Source organism: Nomascus leucogenys, chromosome 7b (genome assembly GCF_006542625.1).
Source record: "Nomascus leucogenys isolate Asia chromosome 7b, Asia_NLE_v1, whole genome shotgun sequence".
Classification (NCBI taxonomy): Eukaryota; Metazoa; Chordata; class Mammalia; order Primates; family Hylobatidae; genus Nomascus; species Nomascus leucogenys.
This window is the reverse complement of record NC_044387.1, coordinates 31,630,798-31,637,667: the sequence shown is the minus strand read 5'-3', so window position 1 is coordinate 31,637,667 and position 6,870 is coordinate 31,630,798. Positions and strand designations below refer to the sequence as shown.

Sequence of the window (6,870 nt, the reverse complement as noted above, 5' to 3'; positions counted from 1 at the left end):
TAAAATTGGAATATATGCTTTTGATCTTAAAAACTAAAATAAACTACATAACCCTAAACTTCTTATCAGAAAAGTGAAACTATCTTAAACTAGTTATGATCACTAAAATAAATCTTAAACTATCAAGTTCTAACAATTCTGATCAATATTTTCTGACTCAGATTTTATAAAGTGAATCTTTCTTTCTATACTCCTACTGCCAAGCAGATTTTTCTTATGGCCAAGGGTACAGAAATCTACAGGAATATTTTGGATATTTAAGTTACCATAAACATACCAAAAAAAAAAAAGACTTTTCTAGGTATAATGTATTGATTTGCCCCTAAAAGAGAAGGAGAAACCTCCATGGGTCTGTATAATTTCACACATCTTCATCCCCTGGTTTATATCTATAATTCAGGATATGTGTGGGTATAGCAAAGCCTGAAGGAATACGCTGCCTAAATCCTCACCCTGCAGTCCTAAAGCCCTGGTGAATTTTGAGTTAGCTTTCTTTATGTCCCTAATGGCTAAATTTTAAAAAAGAAAAAAGACGAGGAAAAAGTCCTGCCCTGCAATTTATTTTCCCTTCATTCTCCTTTTCTTGCCACCCTGATTCCCACTTTCCTAATCTTTTCCTGCACAACAAAAAGTTGATGAAAACACAAAAGGACATAAGACAGAAAACCTAAGCAGTATCTGCTTTCCGTCTCCATAGACTGCAGAACAGGATGCATGGAGAAATTAATGTCGGTTAACCCATGTGATCATAGCTTTTGGGAAGCTGTAGCCTGGAAACAAATCACTTCCCCTAAATGAAATGTGAGAAGATTCCACCCAGAGACAAAATGCAACCATTAGAATGGCAAGGAGCACAAGGATGTCTGGGGTGAAGCCTGTCCAGAATCCTTAATGTGTCTGAAAAGCCCCAGTGCTGTGCAGCAGCCTGAGTCTGGCTAACCTGGAAGAAGGATTAAAGCTTGCATTTGAAGCTTTGAGAAATCACTGTCTGGATGTGACATTGTTTAAAACATTTTCTTTCCACTATGTAGTTTTAAAAGGGCTGGTAAACAACAAGAGAGCAAATCACAAATGAAAGTTACAAGCAGGGCACAATTTAGAGTCACTCCATTATGATAAGAATTTACACAGAAAAAAACCGAGATCATCAAAATTCAGATAGATGAATGCATGCATTAACATGAGCTCTTAAAGACAAAATTCTTCTGATTTTTCAATTAGTGCTTTCACTCAGAATTAAACCTATTGTGAGAATAAACATCATACTCCCACAACTCCGTTCACATTATGATGCATGAATGATCGAGCCGGAGAAAGGCATGGTAACTTTGCATTTTATTAAAGAGCAAAAGTTCTTGCTTGCTTAATCTAAACTGTTATTTAACTGAAGGGAATTAGCAATTTTCTTCATGTCTCCCTACTGAGAACCAGAAAACACAACAATTAAAAGTTAAGAAATAGCAAAATCTGCATCATCTCCCAAATCAGTTGAAAAACTGCCACATGCTACTGACAGGTTTATTCCTTATCAAGAGCAGGAAGAACTCTCGAGGCATCCAACAGCCAGAAGGTGGACAGGAGCAGTGACAGCACCCCTCGGTAAGATGGTTGCTGCAGTGAAGGTGACTGGACAGGAAGTGTGAGTGAGAGAAGTCCTTGGGGTTCTGCCATTATGACTGTGCACTCTAGTCACCTCTGAAGAAGGACTAATGGAGACTTCCAGTATTAGACCTGAGGTATATACACAATGCTGTTCCAGACCAGAAGTCAGCAAGTATTTTCTGTGCAGAGCCAGGTAATAAATGTTTTAGGCTTTTCAACTCATATGGTCTCTATCACGATGGTCAATCTCTGCCACAGGCAATACAGAAATGAATGAATGTGGTTGTGTTCCAACAATATTTCTTTAGAAAAGCAGATGGCAGAACAGATTTAGCCCAGTTTGACAATGCCTGTTCTAGACTGTTCTGTATGGAAGGAGTTTCATAGTGCTACTGATGAAGTTTCTCAGAATTTCCTCCATGTAACATAAATAACAGAACAAGCGAAGTCTACAGAAATAAATACTTGTACTAAAGACAGCATGCATGAATACAGAGATCAGAAATTAGAGACACAGAGAGTTATAGCACCTAAGTCATTTCCAAATTATTGAGCAGAGAATATGAATATTCTGTAATGATTAGTAAGGTCTTTAAAGCAAGAAGCCACCATCTTAGGTCACATGTAACAACAAATTAGCATGCACAGAGGACTCTTTATATTATCCCTTACCCATCCCTTCAATGTCACTGATTGAAGTTTATCATTAGTTTAGATTCAGAATGATTAAGAGGCAGGAAAGGACATTCTCCAACATTCATTGATCGTTGTCTGTAACATATAATGAAATATAGGCCTTATTAGAGAGTTTCTATTTAGTTATTCCCACTTTGCTGTTTTTTTAAATGCTGAGTTTAAGAAGCCCTTCCTATGTTGATAAATACACCCACGAATAAGGCATATCCTACTCACCTAATACAAGCAAGATTTCAAAGCCCCAGATTGCCTGAAGGGAACAAGTTTATCTTTTAAATTGTTTACTAATGTTTCACTTTCCTCCTCATATAGCTCATATTCATGGCTCATTACCATAACTACTTTCATGGAAACATGTTTGCTAATCCCTCTTTCTTATGTACTCACTCCGGAAAACACTATAGCAATTCAATCCAATAATTTGCTGATTCTACAACTGCACATATTAAATAGCAGGACATGGCTAGAGAAACTTTTACATTTCAACTCTACTTCCTTCAAATTTAAAACCAAAGTCTCAAATAAGCCCTTAAATCTTGGGACAGGTTGCCTACCTAGTAATCTCACTCTTTTACTCTCCAAAACAATTTTTTCTATGTGCACCTAAAAATATCCAGCATGTCTCCCACCTTCACTAACAAGTGGTGACCTTATTATATACATAAAAAGGGGCAACCGTATGACAACTGCTTTATCTTTTCACAATAACCCCTCCCTACCTAGGTCTGTGGCCACATACCTAATTTATCCTCTCTCCTGTTAGGAGCAAAAAAATAGTTCCTTCCATCTAATCAACACCACCACTTGTGACCTAGATCAAGCCTCCGCTATCCTTTTCAAGGACTTTGATCCTTCAATTTTCTTGTTATACTGCATCAGCATTTTTTCTTTCTCTTTTGTGTGTTTTCCATTACATAAACTTGCCTTATTATCACCCAACTTAACCTTCCCTGTACCCTATTAAGATGCAATTTCCCACAGCAAAACTCATCAAAAGGTTGTCTACAGCATCCTCACCTTCTATCAACATCTAGCCCAATGTCTAATCCTTAGTGAATATGTGTTATTTATCAAACAAATAACAAATAACACCCCTCCTCTAGGGTTCACAGCATAATATAGTATCTCATACACATCTTCATTACAGTATTTATTACTATCTATTATTAGAGATTCCCTTCTGAGTTATGAGCTCATAGAGAAGCAAGTGGTATATGCTTCATTTTTGTGTTCTAGAACGTAGTCCAAGACCTGACACATGTTGGGCTCTTGATACACGCTAAAGGAAGGAAAGAAGGAATGGAGAAAGGAAGGGAAGAAGGGGCATATAATACGTTGCTATTAGGTAAAATATGCACTACAAATGTTTTCTCACCATACAAAATATAAGAGAAATACAGCTAGAAACAAATAGGGAGTGACTAGTTTGAAACTACTACCTTGTCCAGTGTGATGATGATATGTAAAAGATTAACAGAAAACTGATAGATTAGGAAATCATATCAAAACCCAACAATATAGAAATCTATATACAAGGTTGGGCCCAAAGCTTAGGCAATACCTATAAGGAGATAGTCCTGTGAACAAATACAAACTTAAAAGTGATATGTAAGCATGCAAGCAGGCTTTTAAAAAATCTCTGTGCATATATTAATTCTGCTCTGCTTCCAGTACAATGCATGGATTACCATAGCAGCAGCTGCAATTTTAAGAGCAAAAGGCCCAGGAATTAGGCACAAAACAAGCATGAAAACTTACCAATCTACACTTTCTTGTAATGGAAGAAATTTGATAGGTTTAATTTAATACATGAGCAATATTATTTTCTAAAAGTGACCACAGTATTTGAATAATATTTTTGGTGGATGTTATGTCGTTGTTATTCCTATACGATTGCATTTACAATTAAGTATTCTCTCCCATCCTGCTTTTCTTCTTCTTTCTTCTCCTGCTTTTTTCTAACACATCAATATGGTGAAGTTAAGCAGAGTTTTGAGTTCCCACATTATGGCTAATCAAAGCTCCATCGCATACCTTATCTGACCAATACCTGCTGAAACTCAAAAGATGCATGACTTTCCAGGATTTAGCCTCCCAGGGGATGGCTTTCCTTGAAAGAACTTTCTGGGCCATATAAAGAAGATCCGGGAAAAGAGAGAAGGGAAAGGGAAACACCTCCAGCTAAGCCACTGGAACTTTCACTCAACCTAGCATCTGTGATGATAAGCAGGGGTTTTAGCAAAGCTACCTGTGTTTGAATCCTGGCTCTAGAATTTTTTTATGACCTTGGTCAAGCTATTTAATTTCTTTTGGTCTCTATTTTCTCATCAGTAAAATAGGAATAATAGATAATAGGGTCTATTTTGTAGACATGTTATTAGGATTAAATGATCGAATATTACCAAGTGCTTAGGACAGTACCTAACAAGTGGTATGTAGCACTTCAGTGTTTGTGAAATGTAACAGATATTTCTAAGCAGTACAAAGTGGTAGACTATTATAAATATTATCCCTGTTAGGCAACAAGTGGACAAGAAAATAAGTGACTCATATAAGATCGTGCCCAGATTAGGATCATTTATGAATAATAAATATTGCTATATCCCCAGGTGCTACAATAATACCTGTTGGGTGGTCTATGGATATTTGTTGTTCTAAAGCAAGGAAGTGATGCTAATTTTAAAAAAGTAAACAAAAAGTAAAAATGGATATTTGTTGCATGAATGAGCATGATCCTAGGACTTAGATTAGGACTACGCTGTCGCTATCCAGTCTGAGGCCCGAATTATAATCATTCGGATAAAATAATTGAAGTGGGATTGCACCTAAGAGCAAAGTCCTATAGATGGACGTTAGGACTAGGTAATTGAAACTTGTGATAGGTGCCTGTGTCTCAGGGGATTCCTGACAAACCAGACAGGCCCAAAACAAGAAACAGATGGGATCAAAGCTGGAAACCAGTCAGAACAAAATGAAGTCTGGATGAGTTGTGGTCGGTAACAGATATAAAATAGCACAGTCTTAGCATTTATAGGGACCAAAAAGGTTATCAAAGAGTGTGTTTTTTTTCCTTGTTCCTAAGATCATGTCTACATATCCAAAAATGTGGATGTACCTTCCTGATTCAATTCTTTCTACAGAGGGGAACAATGCCCTCCCAATGCAATAGAATTTATTTTTGGATAATTTTAATCAGTAGATTGTTCTTTAATATGTTAAACCCTAACTCCATATATTTCATTAACCCATTTTTCCTAGGTCTGCCCTCTAAAGCTTCATAATGTAGCAGATAACTTCTATGCAATTATTTTTCACATATATGAAACCACAAATATAGCGACCTTACTTCCTAGAAATCTTCTCTCCTCTAAGGAAATTATTTCCAGTTTCTTTCACGGTTCTTCATGTAACATGGCTTTTTTGCAGCCCTTTTACATTTCCCAACTCTGTCTTCCGGATAGTTGGTAATGTCCCTAGCAAAATGTGGAGTCCAGAACTGAAACTATTAAAAAGGATAAAACTAAGCACTAGTGTCAAAAATGTCAGGGGTTATTATCTCCATATACATGGACCATCTATATGTTTTAACAAAAACTATTTGCATTAGGTCAAGGCCAACACAACTTTTCATAAATGGCCAGATAGTAAATATTTTTTGCTTTTTGGTCCTCAAATTCCTCTTGCAATATGCAGTTCTGTTGTAGCATGAGAGCAGACCTAGGCATGCTGTAAATGAGTAAGTACAGCTATGTTTCAATACCATTTCATTTATCAACAGACAGTGGGATTTAATTTGCTAACTCCTGTATAAGAGCGCTCATATCCTTTCCATCAACTAAAGTTTCTAGGCTTTCTTCATATCATGTTTCTAAGCTATAGACCTCCAATGTTTACTTGAAAAGGACTATGTCTACCCTTATTAAATTTTTATATTAGATTTAGCCTGTACATCTAACTTGCTATGATATTTTTGAATCTGATTTTATTAGTCATTATACATAAAAGCGCCTCTTTTCTACATTATGCCATCTTCATATTGGCAAATATATCCTTTCTTAATTCTAATGCAAACTATTGACAAAAATGTCAAATGGGACAGGGCCAAGAAAAGAACCTTTGCATCCAAACTCCAAGTTAACAGAAATCCATTAATAGGCATCCTTTGGATGGCCTTTAACCAGCTAGTATGGATTAATTTTACCACCTGGCCTACATTTTCACATCATATTCATAATAGTGAGAAACTGTCAAATATCTCAATGGAGGGCAAAAGCAGTATCTATATTACTTTTCCAATATTATGAATTATTACCTGAACAAAAATATCTAAACTGAAATCTTTCTGTGAAACCTAGTATGAAGTTTCTCAGTATTCTGAGCCTATAAGTTTTTCAGTTTTCCCTATTCACTTAAGACAAAACAAGTGCAATGTCTGAACTTTTAAGAAGTCAAATTGCAGCTTATACAATGAAGAGGTTTCTAAAAGGTATGTGCAATTGGAATGGATTGTGTCACCAGGAAGTGTGGTTTTCAGTCATTGAATCTATTCAGAAGATGAATGACAAAATTTAA

General features: G+C 36.2%; 1 long non-coding RNA gene across 1 annotated transcript in view; it reads right to left on the bottom strand.

The window, feature by feature from the left end:
* Positions 1 to 1,321: 1,321 nt before the first annotated feature.
* The window catches only part of LOC115835889, a 57,213-nt gene continuing 51,664 nt past the window's right edge, over positions 1,322 to 6,870 (bottom strand). Inside the window, exons 7-8 of the long non-coding RNA XR_004030849.1 lie at positions 5,640 to 5,800; positions 1,322 to 2,373 (exon numbers count right to left, since the gene is read on the bottom strand). This is a non-coding gene — a long non-coding RNA (uncharacterized LOC115835889). The remainder of the gene's footprint in view (positions 2,374 to 5,639; positions 5,801 to 6,870) is intronic.